Source organism: Bombina bombina, chromosome 1 (genome assembly GCF_027579735.1).
Source record: "Bombina bombina isolate aBomBom1 chromosome 1, aBomBom1.pri, whole genome shotgun sequence".
In the NCBI taxonomy this organism is placed as follows: domain Eukaryota; kingdom Metazoa; phylum Chordata; class Amphibia; order Anura; family Bombinatoridae; genus Bombina; species Bombina bombina.
This window is the reverse complement of record NC_069499.1, coordinates 1101716604-1101730447: the sequence shown is the minus strand read 5'-3', so window position 1 is coordinate 1101730447 and position 13844 is coordinate 1101716604. Positions and strand designations below refer to the sequence as shown.

At 42.3% G+C, this 13844-nt stretch overlaps 1 protein-coding gene across 1 annotated transcript in view; it reads right to left on the bottom strand.

Annotated features, from left to right (window-relative positions):
• Nucleotides 1-13844, bottom strand: part of PHF20 (PHD finger protein 20) — a gene marked incomplete in the record, with an annotated part of 1076425 nt that overhangs the window by 411907 nt on the left and 650674 nt on the right.

The window sequence follows — 13844 nt, the reverse complement described above, 5'->3', positions numbered from 1 at the left end:
ATCAGCTAAATGAGAAGTTTTAAAAGACCTTTTACGTTTATTAGAAGGTGGAAATGCAGACAAAGCCTTCATAATAGAATCAGAAACAAATTCTTTAAAATTTACAGGTAAATCATGCACATTAGAAGTTGAAGGAACTGCAACTGGCAATGTACTATTACTGATAGAAACACTATCTGCATGTAAAAGTTTATCATGACAACTTTTACAAATGACATTTGGTGGAATAATTTCCAAAATTTTACAACAAATGCACCTAGCTTTGGTAGAACCGATGTCAGGCAGCAATGTTCCAGCAGAAACTTCAGAGGCAGGATCAGATAGGGACATCTTGCTCAATGTAAGAGAAAAAAAAACATATAAAGCAAAATTATCTATTTCCTTAAATGACAGTTTCAGGAATGGGAAAAAATGCAAAAGCATAGGCCTCTTGATAGAAAAGAAAGCAGGAGGCAAACAACAATGGGGTATTGAAATAATGAAGAAAAATTGGCTCCAAGTATAACGCACAACGTAACGTAAACTTTTTTGGCGCCAAAAATGACCGGAAATGACACACTTGCGTCACTAATGACCCGCCGTGTGAAAGGTCTCGGCGTCACGTATGACGCCGGAAATGATGAAGTTGCATCAAAAACGTATTTTTCCGCGCAAAAAAAGACTCAAAGTCTAACATTTAACGCACCCGCGGGCTGAAACTGACAGTCTGCAGAAGGAAATACATGAACCTGACTCATGGCAAATATAAGTACAATACATATATTTAGAAATCTGCATAAAGTGCCAAACCATAGCTGAGAGTGTCTTAAGTAATGAAAACATACTTACCAAAAGACACCCATCCACATATAGCAGATAGCCAAACCAGTACTAAAACAGTTATTAGTAGAGGTAATGGTAAATTTGAGAGTATATCGTCGATCTGAAAAGGGAGGTAGGAGATGAATCTCTACGACCGATAACAGAGAACCCATGAAAAAGATCCCCATTAGAGAAATCATCGTATTCAATAGGTGATACTCCCTTCACGTCCCTCTGACATTCGCTGTACTCGGAGAGGAATCGGGCTTCAACAATGCTGAGAAGCGCATATCAACGTAGAAATCTTAGCACAAACTTACTTCACCACCTCCATAGGAGGCAAAGTTTGTAAAACTGGATTGTGGGTGTGGTGAGGGGTGTATTTTTAGGCATTTTGAGGTTTGGGAAACTTTGCCCCACCTGGTAGGATTGTATATCCCATATGTCACTAGCTCATGGACTCTTGCCAATTATATGAAAGAAAAGGAGAAACTATAAGGTGCAGAGGTGACTGAAGTTTACATAAAAAAATACTATCTGTCTTGAATAGACAGGGCGGGCCGTGGACTCGGTACATTGCAAAAGAAAGAAATTTATCAGGTACGCATAAATTTTGTTTTGTTTTGCATGATGTACCGAGTCCACGGATTCATCCGAACTTGTGGGATACCAATACCAAAGCGTTAGGACACGGATGAAGGGAGGGACAAGACAGGAACCTAAACGGAAGGCAGCACTGCTTGCATAACCTTTCTCCCAAAAATAGCCACCGAAGAAGCAAAAGTATCAAATTTATAAAATTTTGAAAAGGTATGAAGCGACGACCAAGTCGAAGCCTTACAAATCTGTTCAACAGAAGCATCATTTTAAAAAGCCCATGTGGAAGCTACCGCTCTAGTAGAATGAGCTGTAATCCTTTCAGGAGGCTGCTGTCCAGCAGTCTCATAAGCCAAACGGATGATGCTATTCAGCCAAAAGGAAAGAGAAGTCGCCGTAGACTTTTGACCCCTACGCTTTAAACAATAGATAACAAAGAAGATGTTTGACAAAAATCTTTGGTTGCCTGCAAATAAAATTTCAAAGCACGTTCCTTCTTACGAGGAGGATTAGGACACAGAGAAGGAACAAATATTTCTTGATTGATATTCCTGTAAGTAACAACCTTAGGTAGGAACCCAGGCTTGGTATGCAAAACCACCTTATCAGCATGGAACACAAGATAAGGAGAGTCACATTGTAATGCAGATAGTTCATAAACTCTTCGAGCTGAAGAGATAGCAACTAGGAACAAAACTTTCCAAGATAAAAGCTTAATATCTATGGAATGCATGGGTTCAAACTGAACCCCCTGAAGAACTAAATTTAGACTCCATGGTGGAGCAATAGGTTTAAACACAGGCTTAATTCTAACTAAAGCCTGACAAAAAGCCCGAACGTCTGGAACATCTGCCAGACGCTTGTGCAACTAAATAGACAGAGCAGATATCTGTCCCTTTAGGGAACTAGCTGATAATCCTTTCTCCAATCCCTCTTGGAGAAAAGACAAAATCCTAGGAATCCTGATTTTACTCCAGGAGAAGCCTTTGGATTCGCACCAAAAAAGATATTTACGCCATATCTTATGATAAATTTTCCTGGTAACAGGCTTTCGAGCCTGAATCAAGGTATTTATGACTGACTCAAAGAAACCCCGCTTTGATAGAATCAAGCGTTCAATCTCCAAGCAGTCAATTGCAGAGAAATTAGATTTGGATGCTTTAATGCCGTGATTCTCAACAGCCGGGCCGCGGCCCACTGCCGGGCCGCAACGGCCCTATTGGTGGGCCGCGACCCGATGCTCACTCTGACAGGCCCACCACTCAACATAGCTCTGAAATTCTGGGCAGGCCTGTCAGAGCACCAGTGCGCATGTCTGCTTGTGCGTTCTTATCGTTTAGTGACACAGCGTGAGAAGAACCAGATCGGCTCACAGGTTAGTAAGCCCACTAACACCAATGATGTAACATAATTAGTGCGATCACTGACACCATTGAATGTCTTTTATTATAATAAACCCACTGACACCAATGCGCATATATATATATATATATATATATATATATATATGGATCCCACTGACACCAATGAATTGTTATGTAATTAACCCACTGTACACCAATGTATTTATATCCCACTGACACAATGAATTATTATATAATTACCCACTGTACACCAATGTATATGTATTTATATCCCACTGACACCAATGAATTATTACATAATTAACCCACTCATATATATATATATATATATATATATATATATATACATACAGGTGGCCCTCGGTTTACAACGGTTCAATTTACACCGTTTCAGAATAACAACCTTTTTTCCAGTCATGTGACTGCTATTGAAAAGCATTGAGAAGCAGTGCATTTATTAAAATAGCCAGTAGGTGGAGCTGTCCGCTTGTGTTGCAGCAAAGCCAAGCAAGCTGAAATTAATCAGTTTAACCAGACCTGAGCTATTGAGCAGATTTCAAAGGAACAAGATCTTCCTGTCTATAAATCAGTCCAGATTGGAATGCATAGAAAGAACTGTTTGCAGAAAAATGCAAGTGAAGCCTGTGTTGTGTGATTATTTTATTAGGTTTATAATGCTGTTTAGCATTTAAAGTATTCATTTTAAAGCTTTAAAAATAATGTATTAGGTGTTACTTATGACAATTTTGACAGGGGCCTGGAACCTAACTCCCTCACTTCCCATTGACTTACATTATAAACTGGGTTTCAATTTACAACGGTTTTGATTTACAACCATTCCTTCTGGAACCTAACCCTGGCGTAAACTGAGGGCTACCTGTATATATATATATATATATATATATATATATATATATATATATAACATTTCTGTACAGTGGGTTAATTATATAATAATTGGTGTCAGTGGGATATATATATATATATATATATATACATATACACACAGTATATATATATATATATTTAAAAAATACATTGGTGTACAGTGGGTTAATTAAATAATAATTGGTGTCCGTGGGATATTGGGATATATATGTGTGTGTGTATAAAATTAACCCACTGTCACATATATATATATATATATATATATATACACACACATATATATATATATATATACACACATATATATATATATATATATATATATATATATATATATATATATATATATATATATATATATATATATATATATATAAATTCTCCACACTTTACCACCCACTCCCAATGATTACCGGGCCCCTGACAGCTCCGGCTAAAATTTAACGGGCCTTGAGTTCAATTGGCTTGAGAACCCCTGCTTTAATGGACCTTGAATCAGAAGGTCCTGTCTCAATGGCAGAGACCATGGTGGAAGGGATGACATGTCCAGCAGGTCTGCATACCAAGTCCTGCGTGGCCACGCAGGCGCCATCAAAATCACTGATGCTCTCTCATTTGATTCTGGCAATCAGACGTGGAAGGAGAGGGAAAGGTGGAAACACATAAGCCAGGTTGAACGACCAGGGTACTGCTAGAGCATCTATCAGTACAGCCTGAGGATCCCTTGACCTGGAGCCGTAACGAGGAAGTTTGGCGTTCTGACGAGACGCCATCAGATCCAACTCTGGTGTGCCCCATAGCCGAACCAGCTGAGCAAACACCTCCGGATGGAGTTCCCACTCTCCCGGATGAAAAGTCTGACGTAGAAAATCTGCCTCCCAGTTCTCTACACCTGGGATATAGATCGCTGACAGAAGGCAAGAGTGAGCCTCTGCCCATTGGATTATCCTTGAGACCTCTATCATCGCTAAGGAACTCTTTGTTCCGCCCTTATGATTGATATAAGCAACAGTCGTGATGTTGTCCGACTGAAACCTGATGAATCTGGCCGAAGCCAGCTGAGGCCATGCCTGGAGAGCATTGAATATCGCTCTTAATTCCAGAATATTTATCGGTAGGAGAGCCTCCTCCCGAGTCCACAAACCCTGAGCTTTCAGGGAATTCCAGATTGCACCCCAGCCCAGAAGACTGGCGTATGTCGTCACTATAACCCATTCTGGCCTGCGGAAACACATTCCCTGGGACAGATGATCCTGTGACAACCACCAAAGAAGAGAGTCTCTTGTCTCTTGATCCAGATTTATCTGAGGAGATAAATCCACGTAATCCCCATTCCAATGATTGAGCATGCATAGCTGCAGTGGTCTGAGATGCAAGCGAGCAAACGGAACTATGTCCATTGCCGCTACCATTAGTCCGATTACTTCCATACACTGAGCCACTGACGGCCGAGGAATGGAATGAAGAGCTCGGCAGGTGGACAAAATTTTTGATTTCCTGACCTCCGTCAAATATTTTCATGTCCACCGAGACTATCAGAGTCCCTAGAAATGAAACTCTTGTGAGGGGGGAAAGAGAACTCTTTTTTATGTTCACTTTCCACCCGTGAGATCTTAGAAAGGCCAACACTAAGTCCGTGTGAGACTTGGCTAGTTGGAAGGACGACACTTGAATTAGAATGTCGTCTAGATAAGGCGCCACTGCTATGCCCCGTGGCCTTAGAACCGCCAGAAGGGAGCCTAGTACCTTCGTGAAGATTTGCGGCGCCGCGGCCAAGCCGAAAGGAAGAGCCACAAAACTGATAATGCTTGTCCAGAAAGGCGAACCTGAGGAACTGGTGATGATCTTTGTGGATAGGAATGTGCAGATACGCATCCTTTAAGTCCACGGTGGTCATATACTGACCCTCCTGGATCAATGGTAAGATAGCCCGAATGGTCTCCCTCTTGAAAGATGGAACTTTTAGGAATTGGTTTAGGATCTTGAGATCCAGAATTGGTCTGAAGGTTCCCTCCTTTTTGGGAACTATAAACAGATTGGAGTAGAACCCCTGCCCCTGTTCTGCTTTTGGAACTGGGCAGATCACTCCCATGGTAAAAAGGTCTTCTACACAGCGTAAGAATGCCTCTCTTTCTGTCGGGTTTACAGACAATTGAGAAAGATGGAACCTCCCCCTTGGAGGGGAATCCTTGAAATCTAGAAGGTATCCCTGGGTTACAATTTCTACTGCCCAGGAATCCTGAACGTCTCTTGCCCAGGCCTGAGCAAAGAGAGAGAGTCTGCCCCCTACTAGATCCGGTCCCGGATCGGGGGCTACCACTTCATGCTGACTTAGTGGCAGCAGCAGGCTTTTTGGCCTGTTTACCCTTGTTCCAAGCCTGATTAGGTCTCCAGGTTGGCTTGGATTGAGCAAAGTTCCCCTCTTGCTTTGCAGCAGGGGAAGATGTAGAGGGACCACTCTTGAAGTTTCGAAAGGAACGAAAATTATTTTGTTTGGTCCTTGTCTTGTTTGACTTATCCTGAGGGAGGGTATGACCCTTCCCTCCAGTAAAGTCTGAAATGATCTCTTTCAATGCAGGCCCGAATAAGGTCTTACCTTTGAAAGGGATGGACAAAAGCTTAGATTTAGATGACCTATCAGCTGACCAGGACTTAAGCCATAACGCTCTACGCGCTAAAATGGCAAAACCTAAATTCTTAGCCGCTAATTTAGGAAGATGAAAAGCGGCGTCTGTAATAAAAGAATTAGCCAACTTAAGAGCCTTAATTCTGTCCAAAATATCATCTAGTGGGGTCTCCATCTGAAGAGCCTCTTCTAGAGCCTCAAACCAAAAGGCAGCTGCAGTGGTTACAGGAACAATGCATGCTATAGGTTGAAGAAGAAAACCTTGATGAACAAAAAATTTCTTTAGGAGACCCTCTAATTTTTTATCCATAGGATCAATGAAAGCACAACTGTCTTCAATAGGTATAGTTGTACGCTTAGCCAGGGTAGAAATAGCTCCCTCCACCTTAGGGACGGTCTGCCATGAGTCCTTTATGGTGTCAGAAATGGGAAACATTTTCTTAAAAACAGGAGGGGGAGAGAACGGAATACCTGGTTTATCCCACTCCTTAGTAACAATGTCCGAAAACCTCTTAGGGACCGGAAACACATCAGTGTAAACAGGAACCTCTAAATATTTGTCCATTTTACACAATTCCTCTGGAACTACAATAGGGTCACAATCATCCAGAGTAGCTAAAACCTCCCTGAGCAATAAGCAGAGGTGCTCTAGCTTAAATTTAAATGCCGTCATATCTGAATCTGTCTGAGAGAACATCTTTCCTGAATCAGAAATCTCTCCCTCATACAGCAAATCCCTCATCCCTACTTCAGAACATTGTGAGGGAATATCGGATACGGCTACTAAAGCGTCAGAAGGCTCAGCATTTGTTCTTAACCCAGAGCTACTGCGCTTCCCTTGCAACCCAGGAAGCTTAGATAAAACATCTGTGAGGGTAGTATTCATAACTGAAGCCATATTTTGCAAGGTGAAAGAATTAGACGCACTAGAAGTACTTGGCGTCGCTTGTGCTGGCGTTACTGGTTGTGACAATTGGGGAGAACTAGATGGCAAAACCTGATTTCCTTCTGTCTGAGAATCATCTAATGCCAAACTTTTATAAGTCAAAATATGCTGTTTGCAATTCATAGACATATCAGTACAAGTGGGACACATTCTAAGAGGGGGTTCCACAATGGCTTCTAAACAAATTGAAAAATGAGTCTCCTCAGTGTCAGACATGTTTAACAGACTAGTAATAAAGCAAGCAAGCTTGGAAAACACTTTATTTAATGAAAAAAACACAATTTGCAAAAACGGTACTGTGCCTTTAAGAGAAAAAAAGAGGCATACACAAACTGCAAAACAGGTTAAAATTGCTTCAATTTTTCTGAAATTTTAACTGTGTACCGACTAAGCTTTAGAAGGATTGCACCACAAGTTAATAAGCAATAAACCCCCAAATGAAAAAAAAAAACGGATTGAAATATGTTTAAAACCGGTTAAAACCCCTATTAGCACCTTGCCACAACCTGCCCTTAGGAAGCGATAATATGGGGTTTAAAGCTTCAATTAGTCCCTCAGAAGACTATCAGGACCTCAGAGAAGTTGCTTGCTGCTTGCAAATGTAGGTTCCGCCCACCTCACTCAATGTTGCTAGGGCCTACACAAAACTAACAAACCCTGCCTGAAAGCCATGTGGGTTATAAACAACCCCATAGAACCCTCAAGCAAATGTCCCATAAAAACAGAAAACGTTACTCCCAGACACAAAAACCTTTGTCCCAAAATCACATAAACTGAGTGCCCACAAAAAATTAACCCTTTATGGAAGCTAGTAAAAACCTCTGATAACACTAGGATTACTGCTTACCCTTCCCCTAATGGGGACACTGTCAGCCTTTCTGAGTCTCTGCAGAAAATATGACTGAACATACCTCATTGCTGTATAGCAAGAAACAGTTCCTCACACTGAAGTTTTCCTGTACTCCTCAGCTTCTGTGGGAACATTAGTGGACCTTAGTTACAAATGCTAAGATCATCATCCTCCAGGCAGAAATCTTCATCTATGTCCTGCCTGAGAGTAAATAGTACACACCGGTACCATTTAAAAAACAGAATTTATGTTTACCTGATAAATTACTTTCTCCAACGGTGTGTCCGGTCCACGGCGTCATCATTACTTGTGGGATATTCTCTTCCCCAACAGGAAATGACAAAGAGCCCAGCAAAGCTGGTCACATGATCCCTCCTAGGCTCCGCCTTCCCCAGTTATTCGACCGACATAAAGGAGGAATATTTGCATAGGAGAAATCATATGATATCGTGGTGACTGTAGTTAAAGAAAATAAAATATCAGACCTGATTAAAAAACCAGGGCGGGCCGTGGACCGGACACACCGTTGGAGAAAGTAATTTATCAGGTAAACATAAATTCTGTTTTCTCCAACATAGGTGTGTCCGGTCCACGGCGTCATCCTTACTTGTGGGAACCAATACCAAAGCTTTAGGACACGGATGATGGGAGGGAGCAAATCAGGTCACCTAGATGGAAGGCACCACGGCTTGCAAAACCTTTCTCCCAAAAATAGCCTCAGAAGAAGCAAAAGTATCAAATTTGTAAAATTTAGTAAAAGTGTGCAGTGAAGACCAAGTCGCTGCCTTACATATCTGATCAACAGAAGCCTCGTTCTTGAAGGCCCATGTGGAAGCCACGGCCCTAGTGGAATGAGCTGTGATTCTTTCAGGAGGCTGCCGTCCGGCAGTCTCGTAAGCCAATCTGATGATGCTTTTAAGCCAAAAAGAGAGAGAGGTAGAAGTTGCTTTTTGACCTCTCCTTTTACCAGAATAAACAACAAACAAGGAAGATGTTTGTCTGAAATCCTTTGTAGCATCTAAATAGAATTTTAGAGCACGAACTACATCCAAATTGTGCAACAAACGTTCCTTCTTTGAAGCTGGATTCGGACACAAAGAAGGCACGACTATCTCCTGGTTAATGTTTTTGTTAGAAACAACTTTCGGAAGAAAACCAGGTTTAGTACGCAAAACCACCTTATCTGCATGGAACACCAGATAAGGAGGAGAACACTGCAGAGCAGATAACTCTGAAACTCTTCTAGCAGAAGAAATTGCAACCAAAAACAAAACTTTCCAAGATAATAACTTAATATCTACGGAATGTAAGGGTTCAAACGGAACCCCCTGAAGAACTGAAAGAACTAAATTGAGACTCCAAGGAGGAGTCAAAGGTTTGTAAACAGGCTTGATTCTAACCAGAGCCTGAACAAAAGCTTGAACATCTGGCACAGCCGCCAGCTTTTTGTGAAGTAAAACAGATAAAGCAGAAATCTGTCCCTTCAAAGAACTTGCAGATAATCCTTTCTCCAAACCTTCTTGAAGAAAGGATAGAATCTTAGGAATTTTTATCTTGTTCCATGGGAATCCTTTAGATTCACACCAACAGATATATTTTTTCCATATTTTATGGTAGATTTTTCTAGTTACAGGCTTTTTGGCCTGAACAAGAGTATCAATGACAGAATCTGAGAACCCTCGCTTTGATAAAATCACGCGTTCAATCTCCAAGCAGTCAGTTGGAGTGAGGCCAGATTCGGATGTTCGAACGGACCTTGAACAAGAAGGTCCTGTCTCAAAGGTAGCTTCCATGGTGGAGCCGATGACATATTCACCAGGTCTGCATACCAAGTCCTGCGTGGCCACGCAGGAGCTATCAAGATCACCGATGCCCTCTCCTGATTGATCCTGGCTACCAGCCTGGGGATGAGAGGAAACGGTGGGAATACATAAGCTAGGTTGAAGGTCCAAGGTGCTACCTAGTGCATCTACTAGAGTCGCCTTGGGATCCCTGGATCTGGACCCGTAGCAAGGAACCTTGAAGTTCTGACGAGAGGCCATCAGATCCATGTCTGGAATGCCCCACAATTGAGTAATTTGGGCAAAGATTTCCGAATGGAGTTCCCACTCCCCCGGATGAAATGTCTGACGACTCAGAAAATCCGCTTCCCAATTTTCCACTCCTGGGATGTGGATTGCAGACAAGTGGCAGGAGTGAGTCTCCGCCCATTGAATGATTTTGGTCACTTCTTCCATCGCCAGGGAACTCCTTGTTCCCCCTTGATGGTTGATATACGCAACAGTCGTCATGTTGTCTGATTGAAACCGTATGAATTTGGCCTTTGCTAGCTGAGGCCAAGCCTTGAGAGCATTGAATATCGCTCTCAGTTCCAGAATATTTATCGGGAGAAGAGATTCTTCCCGAGACCAAAGACCCTGAGCTTTCAGGAGTTCCCAGACCGCGCCCCAGCCCACCAGACTGGCGTCGGTCGTGACAATGACCCACTCTGGTCTGCGGAAGCTCATCCCCTGTGACAGGTTGTCCAGGGTCAGCCACCAACGGAGTGAATCTCTGGTCCTCTGATCTACTTGTATCGTCGGAGACAAGTCTGTATAATCCCCATTCCATTGACTGAGCATGCACAGTTGTAATGGTCTCAGATGAATTCGCGCAAAAGGAACTATGTCCATTGCCGCGACCATCAAACCTATTACTTCCATGCACTGCGCTATGGAAGGAAGAGGAACAGAATGAAGTACTTGACAAGAGCTTAGAAGTTTTGATTTTCTGGCCTCTGTCAGAAAAATCCTCATTTCTAAGGAGTCTATTATTGTTCCCAAGAAGGGAACTCTTGTTGACGGAGATAGAGAACTTTTTTCTACGTTCACTTTCCACCCGTGAGATCTGAGAAAGGCCAGGACAATGTCCGTATGAGCCTTTGCTTGTGGTAGGGACGACGCTTGAATCAGTATGTCGTCCAAGTAAGGTACTACTGCAATGCCCCTTGGTCTTAGCACCGCAAGAAGGGACCCTAGTACCTTTGTGAAAATTCTTGGAGCAGTGGCTAATCCGAATGGAAGTGTCACAAACTGGTAATGCTTGTCCAGAAAGGCGAACCTTAGGAACCGATGATGTTCCTTGTGGATAGGAATATGTAGATACGCATCCTTTAAATCCACCGTGGTCATGAATTGACCTTCCTGGATGGAAGGAAGAATTGTCCGAATGGTTTCCATTTTGAACGATGGAACCTTGAGAAACTTGTTTAGGATCTTGAGATCTAAGATTGGTCTGAATGTTCCCTCTTTTTTGGGAACTACGAACAGATTGGAGTAGAATCCCATCCCTTGTTCTCCTAATGGAACAGGATGAATCACTCCCATTTTTAACAGGTCTTCTACACAATGTAAGAATGCCTGTCTTTTTATGTGGTCTGAAGACAATTGAGACCTGTGGAACCTCCCCCTTGGGGGAAGCCCCTTGAATTCCAGAAGATAACCTTGGGAGACTATTTCTAGCGCCCAAGGATCTAGAACATCTCTTGCCCAAGCCTGAGCGAAGAGAGAAAGTCTGCCCCCCACCAGATCAGGTCCCGGATCGGGGGCCAACATCTCATGCTGTCTTGGTAGCAGTGGCAGGTTTCTTGGCCTGCTTACCTTTGTTCCAGCCTTGCATTGGCCTCCAGGCTGGCTTGAGAAGTATTACCCTCTTGCTTAGAGGATGTAGCACTTGGGGCTGGTCCGTTTCTGCGAAAGGGACGAAAATTTGGTTTATTTTTAGCCTTGAAAGACCTATCCTGAGGAAGGGCGTGGCCCTTACCCCCAGTGATATCAGAAATAATCTCTTTCAAGTCAGGGCCAAACAGCGTTTTCCCCTTGAAAGGTATGTTAAGCAATTTGTTCTTGGAAGACGCATCCGCTGACCAAGATTTTAGCCAAAGCGCTCTGCGCGCCACAATAGCAAACCCTGAATTTTTCGCCGCTAATCTAGCCAATTGCAAAGTGGCGTCTAAAGTAAAAGAGTTAGCCAATTTGAGAGCATGAATTCTGTCCATAATCTCCTCATAAGAAGAATCTTTATTGAGCGACTTTTCTAGTTCATCGAACCAGAAACACGCTGCTGTAGTGACAGGAACAATGCATGAAATTGGTTGTAGAAGGTAACCTTGCTGAACAAACATCTTTTTAAGCAAACCCTCTAACTTTTTATCCATAGGATCTTTGAAAGCACAACTATCTTCTATAGGGATAGTAGTGCGTTTGTTTAGAGTAGAAACCGCCCCCTCGACCTTGGGGACTGTCTGCCATAAGTCCTTTCTGGGGTCGACCATAGGAAATAATTTCTTAAATATAGGGGGAGGGACAAAATATATGCCGGGCCTTTCCCATTCTTTGTTTACAATGTCCGCCACCCGCTTGGGTATAGGAAAAGCTTCGGGGGGCCCCGGGACCTCTAGGAACTTGTCCATCTTACATAATTTCTCTGGAATGACCAAATTCTCACAATCATCCAGAGTAGATAACACCTCCTTAAGCAGAGCGCGGAGATGTTCCAATTTAAATTTGAATGTAATCACATCAGGTTCAGCTTGTTGAGAAATTTTCCCTGAATCTGAAATTTCTCCCTCAGACAAAACCTCCCTGGCCCCCTCAGACTGGTGTAGGGGCACTTCAGAACCAATATCATCAGCGTCCTCATGCTCTTCAGTATTTTCTAAAACAGAGCAGTCGCGCTTTCGCTGATAAGTGGGCATTTTGGCTAAAATGTTTTTGATAGAATTATCCATTACAGCCGTTAATTGTTGCATAGTAAGGAGTATTGGCGCACTAGATGTACTAGGGGCCTCCTGTGTGGGCAAGACTGGCGTAGACGAAGGAGGGGATGATGCAGTACCATGCTTACTCCCCTCACTTGAGGAATCATCTTGGGTATCATTTTCTCTAAATTTTGTGTCACATAAATCACATCTATTTAAATGAGAAGGAACCTTGGCTTCCCCACATACAGAACATAGTCTATCTGATAGTTCAGACATGTTAAACAGGCATAAACTTGATAACAAAGTACAAAAAACGTTTTAAAATAAAACCGTTACTGTCACTTTAAATTTTAAACTGAACACACTTTATTACTGAAAATGTGAAAAAGTATGAAGGAATTGTTCAAAATTCACCAAAATTTCACCACAGTGTCTTAAAGCCTTAAAAGTATTGCACACCAAATTTGAAAGCTTTAACTCTTAAAATAACTGAACTGGAGCCGTTTTTACATTTAACCCCTATACAGTCCCTGGTATCTGCTTTGCTGAGACCCAACCAAGCCCAAAGGGGAATACGATACCAAATGACGCCTTCAGTAAGCTTTTTCTATGTATCTGAGCTCCTCACACATGCATCTGCATGTCTTGCTTCCCAAAAACAACTGCGCAATAGAGGCGCGAAAATGAGGCTCTGCCTATGATTAGAGAAGGCCCCCAGAGAAAAAGGTGTCCAACACAGTGCCTGCCGGTTATTTTACATGATTCCCAAGAATAAAATAACTCCTCAAAACTATGAAGTATTAAAAATGCTTATATATCAATCGTTTTAGCCCAGAAAAATGTCTACCAGTCTTTAAAGCCCTTGTGAAGCCCTTTATTCTTATTTAATAAAAATGGCTTACCGGATCCCATAGGGAAAATGACAGCTTCCAGCATTACCAAGTCTTGTTAGAAATGTGTCATACCTCAAGCAGCAAAAGTCTGCTCACTGTTTCCCCCAACTGAAGTTAATTCCTCTCAACAGTCCTGTG